This window comes from Puma concolor, chromosome A3 (assembly GCF_028749965.1).
Source record: "Puma concolor isolate L17-30 chromosome A3, mPumCon1.1.hap2, whole genome shotgun sequence".
NCBI classification, from domain to species: Eukaryota; Metazoa; Chordata; class Mammalia; order Carnivora; family Felidae; genus Puma; species Puma concolor.
Window position 1 is genome coordinate 75114613 of NC_141669.1, and position 20073 is coordinate 75134685.

The window sequence follows — 20073 nt, forward strand, 5'->3', positions numbered from 1 at the left end:
CCCTCGGCCCAGATTACCACACCCTCCCCCACACCCTGGAATGATGTTTTGTCACTGAGAGATGAGCCCACAGAGGGTTTGACTCATCGTGGCTGCTACCAAGCCTGAATGGATTCGTGTCCTGGTGCTTACAGAAGATTTAGAACTCGAAGGGATTGAGAGAGCCAAATGCTCCTTTGAATCTGAAGCTTAGAGGAAGCAAGGAAGCAGTCCAGAGTCATAATCAGCTGATAAGACTCCTGGGACTGCAAAGAAGACACCTGAAAAGACAAGGTTGTTGTCATTCATTTTATGAAAAACTTGCTGTATAGATCGTCCAGAACATTGACTCTAGACAAACATGTTAGCAAACACATGGCCATGGCTGATTCCTTGGAGAATCTTTCATTTCTCCTTCCCAGGGTGTCCTGACCTCAGGGCTCAGTCACAGTGAAGGCCCACAGAGAAGGGGTACCTGTGGGTGACTGCACAAGGGATGTAACTTGAGGGGGATCCAGGGAAAGACTGGAGGCCTGGGGAGGCATGTTGGGGATCAGAGTGGGGGGAAGCGGGGACCATCACACAGCACTTAGCCCAGACCCTAGTGGACCTCCGTGGAAGCAAGAAGGGGAAGGGGGGAGGGAGGAGGGAAGAGAGGAAAAAGTAGAAGCATGACTCGTTGGTGCTCAACTGCAAAAGGCAGATGAAAGTGAGTATTTGAAGATTCTTATTTTTCCCCGTTTGGCATTTGAGTCCTGGGTTTTCTTTCAGTCAATTGAATTCAAATAAGCAGACATCATATTCATTCATTCATTCATCCATTCATTCCACAAATATTTACTGAATGGCACCAAATGTCAGGCTCTGTGCCAGGCAGCGCGTCCCTTGCAGTTAACGCCCAGCTTTCACAAAGGAACATTCTAATGTGGGTGGCCTGGCCACCAGTGGGAGGGGTCAGGGCTAGGGAGGGGACCCCAAACAAGCAGACAGCTGGTGCTTTCGGGGTGATCTAAGTGCCATAAAGAAGTCAAGGGTTTTGGACAGTGAGGCCTTCAGTGACCCCTGCTCGGGTAGGGCCCTGGGTACCTAGAGCAGGGGAAGCGGTCAGCCATCCCCATGCATACGGGGAGGGTGGGCAAAAGGGAAGGACTTTAGGAGCAGAGGGAGCTACAAGTATAAGGCACCAGCCACATACAGCTCTCCCGGTTTGAGGAGCAGAGAGGGGGTCAGTGGGGCTTTACTAAGTGAGTGATGGCAAGAGAGAAGGGTCAGTGTCCCATCATACTGGGTCTCGTGGGTGGCATGTAAGGAATTTGGGCTTATTCTAAGTACAATGGGTAGTCATTCAGGGCTCGCAAGCATGGAAGACACACAACCTCATTTTTATTTAAACAAGAAGTTTATTTACACCTCAAGACACTTGAAGGAAACTACCCAGGATTTATTTCTTTTAGAATAATTTATCCCTACTTAAAGATGGGTTGCCCCACATGTAATGGCTACGTGCAAAAAAATTATAAAAAATTATAATTTATGAAATTTAGAAAATTACAAAGTTGCCTTGGTTTTACAATGACAAATGAAAAACATTAAAATTCTCCAATCAAAGAATTCTTACGTTGTTAAACAATGAGAACAAAATAACTTCCTAGGATGTAAAGGCAAGAGCTGAATGAGCATGGAAAAGGGGGCTGTTTTCATAGAATCAGTATTTTTCCCCATCTTATCCCCATTTGATGTTAATCACAACATACCACTGGCCATTTAGTTAAAAACATAATATGCTTGAGCCACCTAAGTGGCTCAGTCGGTTAAGCGTCCGACTTTGGCTCAGGTCATGATTTTGTGGTTCGTGAGTTCAAGCTGCTTCGAATTCTGTGTCTCCCTCTCTCTCTGCCCCTCCCCTGCTTGCACTCTGTCCCTCTCTCAAAAATAAATGAACATTGAAAAAATAACTAAGTAAACGTTAAAAAATTTTTAAACACGCAATATGCTCTTGTACATGCACACTTTATGTACAATAGAGGAATGGAGAGGGGAAAATGGAAGAATAGAGAAAACTATACTGTAGGAGTCAGGATGTGGTGGATCCAAATTGCAGTTTTTAATTGAGAATGTCTTCTTGGTCTGGAGGGACAGAGTTCTGGAGTAAAGTGGCAGTTTCCCTTTTTAGTAGACCCCTCCTGTCTGCTGCTGGGACACATCAGTTGTATTTCCATCCCCCATTTCCAAGTGCGAAGGTCTGTCCGTTTCACTGATTGGTTGCCTGTCAAATTGTAATCTGAGCTGCCTCATTGACAAACCTTGTGTGTCATTGACGAAAGCTTTCATTGGTGTACTAAGTGCTGTATGCCTCTTAATCCTATAGAGCACCACAGTACCATCCTGCCCGCTGCCTTCAAATGTGATGGTTGCTCTCAGTCGTGACGCCTTCCTTGGGCTTTTCCTCAGCCATGGGGAGGCTGGCGCGTCCTCTGCTGCTGTTTCACAGAACAGGTACCAGGTTTGCAGCAAAGGAGCACACAAACAGCACCAGAAGCAGCAGAAGCAGGACATGAGCTCATTTTACCGTGTAAGATGCACCAGCTTCTCTGTTAGATCCCCGGAACAGCACTTGCCTCTCCTTCTTTGCTCAAAAGAAACCGCTTGGACCCCGTAGAAATAGGAAAGCAAATATCCAGTCATCAGCCAGCTCAGACAGATGGACAGGTCTCTTTCTGGGCAACACTTCCCTGGGTGCCCTATGGCATTCGGGGTCAATGACTTACAGAAAGTACCTTTAACGTCACCTTTGTGTTGAGTAGTTGGAACTTAAATGCACTGTTTGTACAAATCATCTATCCAATCTCCCATCTCCTTTTTTCCTTATTAAGGACACTTCCCTGCCATCGGAACTGATCAACCTGGGCTTAGCTCCACTTCTTAGCACTTTGCGCCCTTAGTATACCTATGGAATCATACAGTTTTCTCTTGGCTCTTTACGGCATGTCTTTCTGGACCACTCAAACCCTGCCTCTTCCTGACTCCTCCTGCCTTCTAGAAACTTTCCTCACTGGGCTCTGGAATTCTTGGACTTGGACACACCCCTGGACTCTCAGTCCATTGGTTTGTTTCATGTATTTTGGAGGTTGGGTTTGTTTTCCTGGAGAGGGAGCCGCCCCCACCCCTGTGACTTCCCAGATTTTTCTCACCTTGAGCCATGAGGGTTACTGACCCCCAGTGGGATGGAATTGGGGATAGGGTACTGGCTCTGGCCCCATAAGAAAAGAAAGATCTGGTAAGCAAATATGACACTGGGCATATCTTAAATGAATGAAGCCTGGCTCTGCAGAATCATAGACTGGTCTTCCACTGATTCCCTTGGGCTTTGGATTGGACTCACCCCTACTCTCCCTGACAATTGTGTAATCCTGGCAGGTCATATCTCCATCTGTTAAGTGAAGAATGACGGCCTGATGACCAAGTTCCCTGGGACCCCTGAAACTCCCAGCTTCCCACTGCTTGCCTCACCCACTATTGCTGACTCTTGACGTCCTTTGATCTCTCTTTCCAGGCTTCCTTCTCGTGCCTACCTGGTTCAAGACATGCTAGCCTCTGGGGTCCTTGCCCCTCTTATGGGGGCCATGAGCAGGGCTATATCCTACAGGGGATGGGGGAGGTTAAACTACAAATCTGCTGGCCTCTTTCCAGCCAAGGGCAAGGCATGTTTCCAAGGAGTCTGCATATGGGGCCAAGGCTGGCTGGGTGTGGGTGGAGGTGTGGGTGCAGGGGTTTGGAGAGTGGTGGGAGAAAGCCTTAGGCCCTAGGCAGCCCCACTCTGGATGCACAGAACATCAACAGGGCATGTTTCCTGCCTCCAGGCTCTCACCCATTGGAGAGAATCCAGATTTGGATCTCAGTTTGGGGTCTTAATAATAGTGATTTCTATTCTCTAGGCAACACTATGCAGTCCTTACACAAAAGAATCCATGTTGTTTATAGGCCAGAGCCCTCGGGAGGGAGATTACAGGCCTGGGTTCTAGTTCCATTCATTTGCTAGGTTAGCAAAGTAACTCACCTTCTCTATGCCCTAATTTTCCTAACAGTAGAAAGGGGGGAAATGCCTATTCTCATTGGGGTGTTTTGGCAATGAAATGCAATAAAACAGAAAGGCAAAAGAGATGTCCATGTGATCCATGCTAATTTTGATAAATGAGCCTTAACCCAATGAAAAATTTTTTAATTTACTTTTGTTTTTAATGTTTATTTCATTTTGACAGAGAGAGAGAGAGAGAGAGAGAGAGAGAGAGAGTGAGCAGGGGAGGGGCAGAGAGGGAGGGAGACAGAATCCTAAGCAGGCTCCAGGCTCTGAGCTGTCAGCACAGAGCCCGACGTGGGGCTCAAACTCACAAACGTGAGATTATGACCTGAGCCGAAGTCAGACACTCAACCGACTGAGCCACCCAGGTGCCCCTGAAAATTTTATTATACAAGAAATAGAAAAACATTATGGAAGTCAAAAACGTTCTATAAATCATATATAATTTTACCATCCTGATAGTGATTTTTTTTATTTTCAGATTTCACAATGATATTTCAAATAATTATGCATGATATGCCTACCATTTTGCACCTCCCATGTGGAATCATTTGGTCTGTGTAAACTTCACCTTCAATGCCTGCAAATTATTGCACCTAGTATGTTTTATAATTGATTGTATCTATTCAAACAGTAATTGACATTTGAGTTACCTTGAGTTTTCATTATAATAAATGATGCTGCAATTAGCACACGGCTTTTTAGTAGAATCAATCTGTATGTAACATTTTGTCTACTTGTCAAATTAATATACACATTGTAGAAAAATTTAAAGATCCAGAGTAGTATAAAGAAATTTAAATCACAGGTAATTGTACCACCGAGAGATAGCATTGTGAAAATGTGGAGTCTGTCCTTCCATTATTTTTCTATGCATAGCTTGTGGGGGTGGGGGGGCACATGTGTGTACATGTGTGATCTATTGGTGCATGTGCAGTGTTTCATCCTGATTTCTTACTACTGTGGAAGGTAGTTAAGAGCATGGGAGTTAAGAGGCTGGACCCTGGGTTCAGATTCCCTGAGTTCAAATCCTGTTTCTGCCACTTAGCCCTTTGGATAAACTCTAAGCCTCAAGTCTCACCCTTTATTTGCTAGTCAACCTTACATAAGTTCCTCCTGGAGGACAGTTTTTAGAAGAAAGATAATAATAGAATCTGTCTCCTATGGTTGTAAGAATCTATCTATACACATCATTTGGCAGGAACATCTGGCACGTGTAAGTGCAACAAATATTCCTTATGGTCATTTTTTTCGTGCATTTTCCATGTCATGAAAAATTCTTGAAAATCACCATTTAAACACCTGCCTGATTATTATTCTTTTATACTCTAATCTATTCAAGTTCATCATACACATTTTTTAGTTTCTATAACAAGTCAGCGATTTTTGTGTACCTAAACCTTTGCCCAGTTTAGATTATTTCCTTAGACAAGCATCCTAGAACTGGAATTAATGGGTTAAGAGTACGATGATTTTTAAACATCTCTTTACTACCTATGTCAAATTGCTTTGGCATAAAAGATTTTAAAGAACAGGGCTTAAGCCTGGTTTTCAAACTGCAGCAGCAAGAAGTGCAGTCTTGGATTCTTTTTTCCTACTCCCCTCCTTTATTTCTTCCCCAGTCCTTAAATCCTAGCATTTGAAGCCATACCATTCAGGATCCTAGACTTTTGACACGGTCCCTTGGTGTGAAAGGGGCCAGCGCTAGCGAGAGGGAGGAGGGAGAGATAACCCTTTTGAAAGTCACACGCCCCGGCGGTCCTTGTAAGAGTACCAAAGAGATAGAAACGGCGGCGGTCACGTGACCTGAGCATGACCTCATAGCTCCCCGCGCCCACCGGTGGCGGGAAGGGGACGGCGTTCTCATCACCCCTACTTGGCGGGTTACCTAAACGAGCCCTGGAGGATTTGGGAACCCTCCTTGGTTCCCTGGGCGCGAAGAAGAGGCACGCTAGGAAGCCCTTCTGTAATCGTTGGTCAGTGACAAGCTGTCACCCCACGATTAGCTGAAAGCAACTGGATGCCCAGTTCTGGGTGCAGGCAAGTCTCGGTGGCAGGGGAGGTACACATTTCATCTCGCTTAGTTCTTTTTATCCCCATGTTACTGGAGACCCAGATGAGAAAACTCACGGCGGAGCTGGGAGTGAGGACGAGCCCAGAGTCACGGAGACCTGGAGCAAGCAGCGGGTGGCACGCGCGCGCCCGGGGTGCCCAGCCAGCGTGGGCGTGGGTTCCGGGGGGCAGCTCTGGGGGTTCCGAGCTCCTGGAGGAAAGGAGGGGTGGAGGCAGCGGGGGCAAACCAGGAGAGAGCTCTCACCGACCTGACAGGACATCTGTAGTGGAGAGACTGAGATTTTAGAGGAACGCTTAAAAAACAAAACAAAACAAAAAAGACAGGAGGGAAGTATTGATTGGATGAAGGGAGATGGCCTTGGTCCATTTCCCACTAACGGAGCACCAGGGAGAGAGCCCCCCAGCTTTGAGGGTGCCCTCAAGTCCCCCAGGATTTAGGAGCATATTCAAACTTGTTGGTTTTCATTCATTCTAGGCACCCATTCTTTGCCAGCAAGAGCCACGCTTGGGGGCCCGTGGGGGCTCTAAAGGTTTTTCTGGCAGACTCCTAAAAGGATTGTGAAAATCTAGGTACCACCCCTTGCACATTTGTGGGAGCAAACATTCAATTTTTTTTTCCATGGTATAGTTACATAAGGTGTGCTCTCCGGTGTGTGCACTAAAAAATAAAACTATCTTAGAACTCTGAAAAATATCTCCAAATGAAATACTATAGTGATTGACTATCCACCACCATCCTTTTAAAAGAATTTGTGAAGTTCTTAACAGTAGGGAAAATGTCACCTTTCTTTTTTTCTTTGAGTTTATATTTTCATTCTACTTCCCCTCCAGAATTTTATCCTCCTATATTTTTATGATTGAATGACTTTTATGTATCACCTTATCATACTTCTCTCCTAAAACTATGTATATAAAATGAATTAATTTTTTAAATTTCCTGTGACCATAGATTCTAAATATTAGAGAATATTCTATCTGGGTTTGCACCATGACAACTAGTGAACAATTAATCAAAACAAATGCTATTAGGAATTTTAATAGATTCTAAGGAAGCATAAAAAAAGCTTAATTGGAAATACATTTCTTAAAGAGATGAAGCTTTTTTTCCTGCCCCAATTAGTTCATATATCCATGGATGAATATTACTCATTGCTAGATGAAGTCAGGGTTCAGCAGTAATTCTATTTGTGTGTGTGTGTGTGTGTGTGTGTGTGTGTGTGTGTGTGTGTGTTTTAATAGATGCAAGTGCTGACCTCAGAAACCTTTTCACAGAAGTACAAAGAAATATAAGGAGTTTTGTTACAGCAATGTCAATCAATTTTATAAATTCCTTTTGAGTTATATGTCAAAGATCATGTGGGTGGGTCATTGAAAATCTATCAGCTGACAATGAGAAGAGATTCTCCTTCGCTTTGAATGAAAGCAGAGAATTGGAAGCTCTTTGTTGATTTACCTAGTCATTAGTCATTCCTTTCCTCAACACGGATACCAGGATTCAGATTGAAGCTTCCTTGCACCATCCATTTTTTCCCCAAGTCAGTGCACCATGGTAACATTTGGGATGGGTGAGAAGAATGCCTTTCTTTTGAGAAGTGGCAGAAGGGTGATTATGAAATGGGAAGTGGGAGGGGAACCAGCAGCATCCCTGGACCGTGACCTCAGTGACCTCCATGCGCCCAGGCAGCACACCCGAGGGGGAGGAGTGTGTGGAAGCTGAAGGCTCACCCTGTGAGGCTCTTACAATGACCCACGCCAAAATATGTGCCCTGTGACCATCTTCGTGTACCTCCAAGAGCACTGAACCCTGGTTTCTCCTGGCCCACTGCTGGCTGGATGGGCAGAGAAAGGGAAGTGATGGGGCAAGGGGTTTCTGGAGGTTCTGAATGTCTCTTTGTAGGAGGGGAGGTACTTGTGGGCAGAGGTTCCTCCCTGAGGAGTGGTTGCCTAACTGCAGGGCCTTTCCACGGAGGGGTGGCAGCGGCAGTGATCCCAACCCACACACTGGCTGCGGTCTGACTCCAGGTCCAGGCTCTTCTCTCAGAGCTTTCCTTCTCCTTTGGGTTCAGCCTACTTTGAGCTCTTGAAAGAACTTCTGGTCATTCTTCCATGCAGAGCCCCTGCAGGGCAGGGCGGGGTCCCCACAGACCAGAGTGGAGAAGTGCAGTGGCCAACCAGGGCCAGAGAAAACTAGAGCCCCTGATGGAGTGGGGGCTACTTCACTGGCTTGCCTCTCCTCTCCATCCCAAGGCATGCTCGTTTGCAGGGCCTTGGCTGGCCTCTGTGGCGCTTGTGTGTCATTAGAAAAAGGGCCCCCTCTGGACAGATCCAGCATCGTGAGCCTATGAGGTGGGGAACACAAGATACCTTTGTACGAGGAAAAAGGCTCCCTTTCCTCTGGGCTGACACAGCCCGGTGCCCAGGGGCCTGGCTTGGCTGGGGGAGGGTGGGCTGCATTTCACCTCCCACTTGTCCCCTCAGCTGGGCACTTTGGGCATTGCACACACACCTGCATGGCCATGTGGTGTACGCTCTTGCCTCTGAGCACACTGTTTCCCCTACCTGGAATCCTCCCCATTCGTTTGTGGCCCAGTTCAGATGCCACTTCCTCCTCCTAGAGCCAAGCTCCTCTGGCCCACTCTCATCTCCCCCTCCTCTGGCTTCCTGTGATGTCTTCAGTCTATAGACTGAAGTTAATCCTACGGGGGAGACGGAGACGATGGGCCAGGATTTACATTAGAGCAGTAGTTCTCAACTGGGGACAATTTTGACCCTCCCCCCTCCCCCAGGGGATGTTTGGTGAGGTCTGAAGACATTTATTGCTGTCACAACTAAAATGGGGAGCCTGTTACTGGCATCTAGTGGGTAGAGGCCAGTGATGCTCTTAAATAACCTACAATGGGCTGGACAGCTCCCTACCTCTGACCCCCCCCCCCCCAGCAAGCGAAGAATTATCTGGCTCAAAATGTCAACAGTGGCCAGGAGAAACTCTGGACAAGATGATCTCTAGTCTTGAGAACACTTCGTGTCACACCCTAAATTATATTGTTGGTATTTTGATATTGTTTTAGTGATTTTAGTGTCAGTGTTATTTCCTCAACCAGGTGGCTTCTTCTTGGAGGACAGAACCATATATCTTTGCAGGTCCAACCTCAAGGGCATTCACATAGGATCCCCCAGGGTTTTCAGCCATCAGAAAGATATAGAAAAAAGATGAATGAATACTCTCTGGCCTGCCCCAGCCCTGCCCTCTGATGTTTCTCGTGAGCTTCTGCTATTATTCCTTGCTGGAACCCTATTACATCATATCTTAAAAATCAAGAACAAAAACAAAAAAAGAAAGAGAGCCAGACGGACACGGGAGTCCTCAGTATGGCTCACGGAGCCTCCCCAGCTTCCGACTGCACCTTACTAAGGGCCTGAGCCGTAAGCTCAGGTGAAAGACGTTGAGAGGCGACTTTAAATTTCCAGGTTGTAGGCAGCCACACGTCAGCTTTCTCTTCAGCCTGGAGCAAGGGATCTATCAACTGTGTCTCCCAAATTGATAAATGCAGTCTGGGAATACCCCACACCAGGATTCATGAGAAAGAAAGGCTCTAAAAGATTTTTTTCCCCTTAAACGTAGCATCTCCCAGCAGGCCAGATCTTTCTATTTGTGGGGTCCAGTGCCAGAGGACAAATGCAGGTACACAAACTATATATTTAAATATCTTACAACAGTAAAGCAAGCCAACAATTGTTAAATGTTCAAAACTCTTATCTTGAAAAATATGTCTTCATCCTGAGCTGGAAGATCAAGTTTGAGTTGAGAATTCTCAGACTCCTCAGATCACCATACTGGAACAGGACCCCCAACCCCCTACTCATGGCCCATGGCCTGTGCCACTTCTCTTCTCACTCCTAGCTTGTCTCACCATTTGAGGGGCCTGATATGGGCATTCCAGCCTATGTATCCACATTCTAATCATACCCCTTGTATGCTTACCCCCAATTCAGTCTACCCTGGGAAGATGGACCTGGGGCACAGGACTGCAGGATCTAAAAAAAGGTTTGGGACCTTTTGGGCAAGGAATTTCTGGGTCCTGTATACCCAGGTTATGGTCTAGGTCTAAGGTGTGAGTGTGGTGGATATGTCCACTCGACCCCACAGGCTCCTTACCCCAGGGGGAGGGATGAGCCAGAGTGGAGCCTTCTTAAGGTGCCAGCCCAGAGCACTTTGGGTCTAAGGGAAGAAATGACTCCCCAGGTAGCAGCAGCTGCAAGATGTGCCCTGGGCCTTCTGGAGGCTGCCCCCCTCCCCACTCTCACCCCCACCATACACTGACTGGATAGGAATTTCAAGACCTTTTTTGGGTAACAGCTTTATCGAGATATAATTCATATACCATACAATTCACCCACTTAAAGTGTAGAATTCAATGGTTTTTTGTATATTCAGAGTTGGGTAACCATCGCCACAATCAATTTTGGAACATTTCATCACCCCAAAAGAGACCCTGCATCTCACCCTAATTCCCTTATTCCCCCAACCCTAAGCTGCTTTCTTCCTATAGATTTGCCTATTCTGGACATTTCATATACATGGAATCATACAACATGTGGTCCTTGGTGATTGGCTTCTTTCACTTAGCATAGTATTTTCAAGGTTCATTCATGTCATACCATGTGTTAGTGCTTTATTCCTTTTGTCACCAGATAATATTCCATTTTACAGATATCCCATGTTTTAGTTATCCACCCACCAGTTGATGGACATTTGGGTTGCTCCAGACCTTTCAGTCTTTTCCTGGATCCTCTTGTGAGGGCTCTGTATGTTGGTAGTGCACAGCCTATGCTTGCCCGGTGGGTGGGGGGTGGGTGGAGGGAGCTTCCCCCAGGAGGTCCCCTCACAGTGAGGCTCTGCAGCCATTTCCCCTGGCCCTGTCACCAGTCCCTCAACCCCTCATAGTGCCAGAGCAGGGCTGTCTTCCCTCAAGAAGTGGGGAGATGTCTCCCTTTCCTGCTGAGGTTGCACACATGAGAATTCCACCTCTCTCCACGTCTCCTAGACTCCCTGGTTTAGGTTAATCTCCACATCTTTCTCCACAGGACAGGCTGGCAAGAGTTGCCATATTTCCAACTCATACAATCCTCCTTTATTTAGCCAAACGGGAAAGCCTTTACATGACTCAAAACACTTGGCTCCAAGTGACAGACACCCAATTCAAATCAATGTTAAAAGCAACTGAAAAGGTTAGGGATGTTTCTCATTTTTGGAAGATCTAGGGGCTCAAATCATGCCAACAAGGACTCACTTTATTCTCTCTCCTCCTCCTCCCTCCCACCTGTCTCCCTGTCAGTGTCTCCTTATCTCTTCTTGGCTCTACTCTTCTCTTTGTAGTCTTTATTCTCAGGCGGGCTTTCCCCTAATGGAACAAGATGGCCACCAGCTGCTCTGGACATACGGTCTACTCGCTCAGAGCTTATCTTCCCAGGACCTCTAGCAAAAGTCCCAGGTTTGAGACTCCTTGGTCAGGCTTGGGTCATGTGTCCACACATGAACTAATCATTTGGAGCAGGAGGTGGAAAGCTCTGATTGGCTGGTCTGGGTCTTAGGCCCACCCTTGATTGGAAATCAGTTCACCTGTACCTCATGGACTAAGCTTAGGGAATAGGGAACGCTCCAAAAGAAAATAAAGGGGAAATAAATGCTGGATATGCACAGCAGATATCACTGGAAACCATCCTATGAACTGGCCTATCTGGGGTCGGCCACATGAGTTTATCATACATGTTCAAATATGTCTGAACCTACTGGTAGACATGCCTAGGCTGAAGTGGAAACCCCTGCTCCATGTGATAGACTAATCCCTTATGAGATTCTAGAAATTGATATCCAGGATGTTAGCCTTCCTATGAGGGTTTGTAATTGAACATGAACAAATCCTTATCCAAGAAATTTTGCCCTGTTGGTGGAATTATAGGCTTTATGGCAGGACAATGGAGAACCTATTGTTAATTCAAGAGGCCTTTTGGAGACCCAGGGGCACAGTAAGTAGATACTGGTCCATCCTCCCCATGTTTCGAATCTAAATGTCCTGGATGTAATTTCATAGTAATTTATCTGTGCCAGTGATGAGCAGAATCAGGTGGGGGAGGGACCAGAGGAGAGTCACAGACAAGGAGCCTGGGTGGAGAGGAGAGAGCTGGTTGTAGGCAGCAGCACAACATAGCTCTTCTCTCAGATCCCCCTCACTCTTTCTCCCCCTTTCCTTATTCCTCTGTCACCATGACAACTAATGATGCTCCCTCATCCTCGTCCCCTCTCTGGCTGGCTCTGGTCCCCAGGCCCCACCACTCTGTCTGACCAACCTCACAGAGCCTTTGCCAGCCTCCTTCCACATCACTCAGCCTGGTACCCAGCCTAGCCCTCCACCCCCAATACACTCTCCTGTCTCATTTACCTGCTTCCAGGCCCCTGCCCTGCCCCTGCTTTAATCCTGATCCAGGCTTGAGCCAAATTCCCATCTTCCTTCAAGAAGTTGTATGGAAATTAGATTTTTGCCACTCTAACTGGATTTGAAATGCATTAAGAGATCTGTCTCTTGAAACACCTCAAGGTGAGGCAGTTGTGGAGAAGGATCCCTTACTGCTGCTTCCGTGCTTCAACACTGCTGGAGTGAATCACATTCTATTTTTGTACTAGGAAAGCTTTCTGTTTCAAGAAATCCCCCAGCAGGTCTCTGAGTGAAACAGAGACTGTATCATAAGGGAAATCACATCTCAAGTTCAGAGATTGTGAGCCAGTGGGCCTGGCCCACAGACTTTTGTTAGGTCCATAGGATGACAAGCAAAACAAAACAAAAAAACACAAACCAACAGTTCAAAATCAGCAGGTATTACATTAAAAAAAAAAAAAAAAAAGACTGGATTCCTGGCTGCTCTTGACCTGGACAGGGACCCAGCATCTTTACATGGTGAAAATGGGGGTGGGGGGAGGGGAGTAGGGGCTGCCTCAGTTGCACTGGCTCATCATTTCCTGTTAGCCACACATCTGACCAATTTCCCTGTTTTGCCTGCTCCACCTGGGCCCTCTGGGCACCCCAGCTTTTGATTCCTGCCCTAGCTGATTTGTTTTGAGAATCAGGATTGTTCTGCACTGTGTGGTTTGCTTAGGGCAGTTATCCGGAGTTCCTCTGAAGGTAGCCTGATATCAGCTTTCTACACTTTGCTGTGTTTCCAGGGTCTTCCAGTCAAAGCTCATCATTTTCTAGGAACCCACTCAGGCAAGTTCTGATGTGGGCTGGGTGGGAGAGTTGTGGCAGGTGCTTTGTGTTTGTGAGGATATAGAAATCACCCAGAAGTGAAAGTCAGTGAGAGTAAACCCTAAGATTCCTCTCTGGGTCTGACCACCTCCCTCTTCTTTTACACACCTGTCATGGTACCCTGTTCTTTTTTTTTTTTTTTTTTTTTTTTTTTTAAATTTTTTTTTTCAACGTTTATTTATTTTTGGGACAGAGAGAGACAGAGCATGAACGGGGGAGGGGCAGAGAGAGAGGGAGACACAGAATCGGAAACAGGCTCCAGGCTCTGAGCCATCAGCCCAGAGCCCGACGCGGGGCTCGAACTCACGGGCCGCGAGATCGTGACCTGGCTGAAGTCGGACGCTTAACCGACTGCGCCACCCAGGCGCCCCGATGGTACCCTGTTCTTAACAGAGCCAGGCATGGCTGATTCAAGAGGGAACACTCCCAGGCCAGCTACAGACTCTCACGTGATTTGAGGGATCCAGTAGAGGATGTTGGGTGGGGTCCAGAGGCGGCTCTCCAGGGCTTTGAGTGCGGATCTCCCACTCCCCTCCCAAGAAAATGGTGGATATGTGTGGAACAGGTGGGCCAGTGAGTGAGGACTTACATCCTCGTCCCCTCTCAAAGAAAGACAGTTCCCTCCACAGCCTTTGGTGGGAGGAAAGGAGACACTGGGTAGAACAGAAAGGTAGCTTTTTAAGCCAATAGCTTTGAAGCTGCTACCCCTAGATATACATATTTGGAGGGAACCAGTGGGTCTGCGCAAGATGATTGGAAATACACAGTACTCTTCATATATGTTATCAAATAAGCTCTGAATCTTCATCCACAAACCCAAATGGGCAAGACATAGATTTGCTCTTTTTAAATCAATTTTTAGCTCCTTCTCCTTGCCACACTTGGTCTCTGCCACCTTCTGGCTGAGTAAGCTCAGGCAAATCCTGAACCTCCCTGAGTGAGTTTTCCCATATGCAGAGTGGGGATGGGAATAGTGCTCCCTGGGGAGTGGCCTCGGATGAAATAGACACAGAGCACACTGGACAGGGCAGAATGCACAGTGGGTATTGAGTAAGTGTGTGCCCCCCTCTCCAGACGCCTTCACACAATGCTTTAGCTCTCCCAGCTTGTCTCAGGTTGCCTATTGCAGCCTTTTGTTCAGTGGATTGTTCATTTTTTCGGTAAGCACTGTTAAGTCCCCAGGTATTAGGTATTAGCCGCTCTGGCAACTTGGCCAGGGTTATTGGAGAAGAGCTGCTCCGTGTTTGAGAGCCCCCCCCCCCCCCCCCCCCCCCCCCCCGCCCCTTCTCATCCAGGGTCGCCTTTCTCAGCACTTTCTCCAGGGCTTCCTGGTGGCTGGCTTCCAATGCCTGCTCTCTGCACCAGGACCCTACAATGGCTCCTTTGATGAAAAGTTTGAGGGAAAAGGACTGTGTCATTTGATACAGTGAGGCTCATAGGGGTAAAAAATGGAGCTTTTTTTTCTCCTGTTTTGGGATTTTTGAGTCCAGAGAAAAATGATTAGTTGAGTGGGGCTAGGGGCAGAGGCCAAGAGGGGGAAATGCCCTGGAGGAAGACTTGGAGAGCCTGAGGTTTCTTGAGTCCTGTGATTAGCAGCTGCTAGCCTGGAGCTTCCTCCTGCCCAGACTCTGCTTCTAGAGCCAGTGGGTGGACAAGGGGTCCACGTGGCCCGGGAGAAGTCCTGTCCTCCCCACAGATCACCAGACTCAGCCTCCCAAGTCTGCTCCCAGGGTCCCCGCACCTTTTCAAAAGGCACAGAGCCCGCTCCCCTCCCTCTGGCTGATGGGGTGGCCTGGGACATAGCCTCTATACCCTGAGAGTCTCCTCACCTACCTCCAGGTCTGGCCTCATGGGCTTACTGTCAGGGCTGTGATCCCTGCTGTGCTTGGGAACCGCTGCCATTGTGGGGGTGGAGGGTACACTTGGTTTCCAGGCTCTTTTGAACAAGGAACCTGGCATTGTCCTTTCACGCTGGGCCCCACAAATCGGGAGCCTGTCCCCCCCACTTCCCCTAGCTCTCCCAGTCAGGTGGCAGTCAGGACACATTCCCTGCTCCTCTCTCACTAGCACCTCCCATTTGTATAGCTCTGCATTATCCATTCCCCCTCCTCTCCCCATCATCCGTACCTGTCACTACAGCTTGTGACAGCTAAGACCACCAACTCACCGCTGAGGAAAAGGCCTTATGGGAGTATTTGTCCCTTCACCATAGGCTCCTTGATGCCACCCCTTTGTTCTCCTTGAGAAACAAAAGTGCTACCTGCTGGCACTATCTGTGACCCCCTCCTGCTTAAGGGTGGGTAATTTGCAAGTCCAAAGCTGATCCTGCTCTTTGCTCTAAAGAGCTACCAAACCCTTTGAGGGCGCTTAATAAATACTGACTAGTGAGCCTCAGCTGCTGCTCCTTTGGCTAATTAAATCTAAATAAGTCACAGACTTTAAATTATGCAACAAGGCTTGGCCAAAACAGCTGAAAAAATGCGGGAGCCCTAGCTTTGCTGCTGTGCCCTGTGGAAAAATCCCATCTTTTAATCATGCTTAACCTTCCTGAAGGAACAGTGGCAACCTTTAAATAATGAATGAATGCATATTAGCAAGATTTTCCCAAGCTACACGTGTAGAAGCTAGATCAAAAAAGGGACAGAGGCAGAGACAGGCCTGGGGGGATTCCGGAAGTTTCTGGTAAATCCCTGAGTGCTGGGATAAATCATTTGGTTCCTCAGAAGCCCAGAGCCAGGGCTCATGAAAAGGCACAGAGGGAGGAGGGGCGGACACAAGGCCACCCTGGGCTGTGCCAGATGTTGGTGGCCTGCCCCCCTCCCCCTCAGCACTTCTAGGGGCTACAGGCTCAGTCGTCCTCTTTCTCCTTCCCATCTTGCCTCCACATCCCCTTCTGGAAGATCCTCCAGGCCAAGAGCAGTATCTTCATAACAGAGGACAGGTTGAATTGAATTGAATTGCATCACCTACAGTAATACTTCCCCTGAGAGTCCCTGGGGATATTGTCAAATGGAGCAGTTAACAGTGGGGTCTGGGCAGCTGGGGCTGGGATGCTGCATTTCTACGATGCCCCAGGCAATGCTGAAGCTGCCGGTCTTCAGATCACAGGTAGAGCAGCCAGGAGTTGGCTTTTACAATACGGCTGCACATTGCAATCAACTGGAGCACTTTTGAAGCGACTGAACCCAGATCGTTTCAGTTAAATCAGAATTCTGAAGTCAGACCCTAGGATTTGGTCCTTTCTCTCCCTCACTAAGAGTTTCAGTAATTTACAGGTCATCCAAATGAAGCCTAGAAACCTTAACCAGCTTGCTTGCAGTCACCTGCTCAAGTGAGATTAGAAAAAGAGAGGCCAGGAAGTGGCCTTTGGAACCAAGCCTGTTCCCTCTTCCCTCCTGCAGATTCCAGCTGTCTTCAGGATTCTGCTTTTGTCCTTGGGCTTGGGGTAGCGACTTGTGTGATTCCATCTGGGGAACAGGAAAGATTCTTCTATCTTTCCCTCCAGAAGCCTGCCTGAAAGTTAACTATTAGTGTTTGATTGTTTGGACTAAAGCTGAGTGGCCCTTTATAAGGCGTAGGACCTGTCATACCCTCAGTCTTTGGCAGCTTGGGGTGAGGGGACTGACCGGAGAGATGAGACGGGGAATGGGGGCACTGGGCTCAGTTCTGTGGAATCTGGGACTTGCGGGGGGGTGGGGGACTCTAGGAGCAAACTTGCATCTTGCAGCTGTGCTGAGGGCACTCAGCACAGAGGGGTGTACCGTCTAGTGCCCCGGCCCCAGCCAGGGCTGCTGTCCTGGATGTGTAGGGCCTTGGGGCCTCAGGCAGAGGTCAGGAAGATGAAGGCAGAGCTGCTCCAGCCTCCCGTCCAGAGGAGAGGTCTGTGACCTTCCTGCTGTGGTATGTGAATGCCGCCTTAGGGCAGTAGTGCTGCAGTGCTCCAGGCCCGGACTGGCCACAACTGTGCCCCCAACCCATGTCTCAACCCCACTAAGACCGGCGCAGGGCTGGGAGTGGAAGCTGGGTCTAAGAAAGCAGGCTATGCTAGACATAGTTATTTGATTCTTCGATATCCATCTCTCCCTCCCCCACACTAATTCTCCCTCCCCAGAATCCTAATTTTGTTCAAGGCTGCAACGGTGCACAGGTAAGAAACTTCCCATCTCAGAAAACATGCGGCTAAGAGCAGCCACATGACCCAGTCTGACCAATGAGATGTAAACAGAAGTCTCTGGGTGAGTCTTTCTAGAAAGCTTTTAAAAGCTGCCCCTTTTCTTTCCTCTCTTTTCTGAACTGGAGTTGTGGATGTGGTACTTGGGGCGGCCGCAACCATTTTATAATCATGGGGCTGAAGGCCATAGGGTGAGGAGGATAAAAGCTGAGTGCTAAGGAGCAAAAAGTGGTGGAGCAAAAAGCAGCCTGGGTCCCCTCTGATTTCCTGGAGCAATTTCACCAGTCGCAGACTGTCTTACCTGGGACTTCTGAGTATGTGAGAAACATAAGTCACTATATGGTTAAGCCACTTTGGTTGAGTTTCTTTTACAGCTGAATGCAGTCCTCCACGTGGTCAAGGCAAGAACATGGTCCCCAGGAGAGAGGGGGAAAGGAAGTCTTTTTTTTTTTTTTTTTTTGAGGGAGGTTTCTATCTCACACTACACTCTTCAGGGATTCTCTGTTTCCCAAGGGATTAAGTTCATATTCCTCAGACCAACATTCAAGACCATAACACTTGGCCTCCTATCAATTTTCTAGGCCTCTTACCCTTCACACCATTTATTGGCGCAGAATGAGCCTTCTCTTTCTTCTGTACACTGTGTATACACTCCCGTCCTGACCTTAGTTTGTGTGAATTCCCTCTCTTCCTTTCTGCCTATCCCGGGCTTACCTGCTCTTGTGGGCTGCTCTTTTGAGAGGTCTTCCTATCACCCTGGGTTCCAGGAAACTCTCCTTTGATTTCCTTCATCACTAAGGTCTGTGTGCGACATTTTCATGTATGTTAACCTCATCCTGCCAGCAAGGCTGTGAAATCCTTCAAGGCAGGATCATGGGAGCATAGTCATGTAGGAAGATCACGTGTTTAGGAGTCAGACTTGAGATCTAAGACGATTTCGGGTAAGTTATTTAACCTCTCTGAGCCTCAGTATCCTTATCTGTGAAATGGAGATAGTAAACCCTTCCAGGGTTTGAAGAGCGTCTCCATAAAGCATTTAGCAAAGTGCCCGGCACGTTGGAGGTGTTCGAGATATTCTTGGATGTTGTCTGTTTGCAACCCCTTGACTGTGCCTTCTTCCTATGTTGTACAGCTCTCTCCACGTTCATCTCTCTCCCTTCTGATTTTCTGCTCTGAATTTGAACCAGGAGAACTTTACCACATTTGGGGAGTGACCATGAGCTGTTCTCATTTTCCCAGAGGGCAGATCTAACACTACCAGCTTCAGTCTTCAGTCACAGGACGAGGAATAGAAGGGAGATTTCATGCCCCTTCTAAGGATGGGATGCTAACTTAACTGTTCGAGGGAGTTAATTAAGTCTTTCTCTGAAGATTTGCAAGGAAAATGGATGTATTTAAGTCCAATTTACCTGGCAACAGGGCAGAGAACTAAATGGCCTTTTAGCACTTGGTATTTTTCTTTTTTTTTTTCAAATGTTTATTTTTGAGAGAGAGAGAGAGACAGACCATGAGCAGGGGAGGGGCAGAGAGAGAGGAAGACACAGAATCCGAAGCAGGCTCCAGGCTCCGAGCTGTCAGCACGGAGCCCGATGCGGGGCTCGAACTCAAACTGTGAGATCATGACCTGAGCCGAAGTCAGACACTCAACCGACTGAGCCACCCAGGCACCCCAGCACTTGGTATTTTTCACAAACTCCCAGTTCCGTCTGCTATAACAAATACCTGGACCTTAAATCTTTTTGATACCCTGATTTCCTTCTCCTCTTACCTCAATTCCACCCCAGATCAAATAAGATGAGTGTGAGAGAGGACCCATAGCAAAGACACCTATCATTCGAAGTTTAACGAGAAAGGAGAGTTTTCCTACTTTCAGGTAAATACGCGGCGCATGCAACTATGAATGGGAGTGGTGCCCCGAGCTGGGGGGGCAATGATGAGTCACTGCAGACTCACGTGGCTCGATAATGTGTTCGGACATCGAGTCCCAGGGCAGTGCTCTTTTTTTCATGTGTCTTCACTGAGTATCTCTCACAGAGCCCGAGGAGACAGAACTGTATTCTTTCGTCCGTCTCAAGGCTGAGATCTATGCCCCAGAAAAAGAGGGGTTATGACAGACTTGACTGATTACAGAACTGTGTCCACCCTCGTTCAGTTTGCTGCATTTTCCTGAGGGCCTCCTGTGCCTTAGCCAGGTGCCAGTCCTCTCCGGGCAAGGCTGGTGGGGTCAGAGCAGCTGATGGCCTGCTAGCAGTGTGGTGTGTGTGTGTGTGTGGCGGGGGGGGGGGGGGGGGGGGGGTAGGGTATTGGCGATGGGGGAGTTGAACTCTTTGTTACATACATACCGGGAACCCCATTTTGTGCCTACTCTGGACCCTCTAATGTTCAAAGTCGGCTCCTTTTCATTGCTGCTGCCTGTTTATTTGGGGGTGGGGGGACTGTGTGTGTCACTGTTATGGACAACTGCTTATTTG

The 20073-nt window shown here is 47.8% G+C and overlaps 1 protein-coding gene and 1 pseudogene across 1 annotated transcript in view; one reads left to right on the plus strand and one right to left on the minus strand.

Annotated features, from left to right (window-relative positions):
* The window catches only part of ATP6V1E2 (ATPase H+ transporting V1 subunit E2), a 147175-nt gene that overhangs the window by 28490 nt on the left and 98612 nt on the right, over window positions 1-20073 (plus strand). The window lies entirely within an intron of this gene.
* On the minus strand, window positions 2087-2434 carry LOC112868975 (small ubiquitin-related modifier 2 pseudogene; annotated as a pseudogene).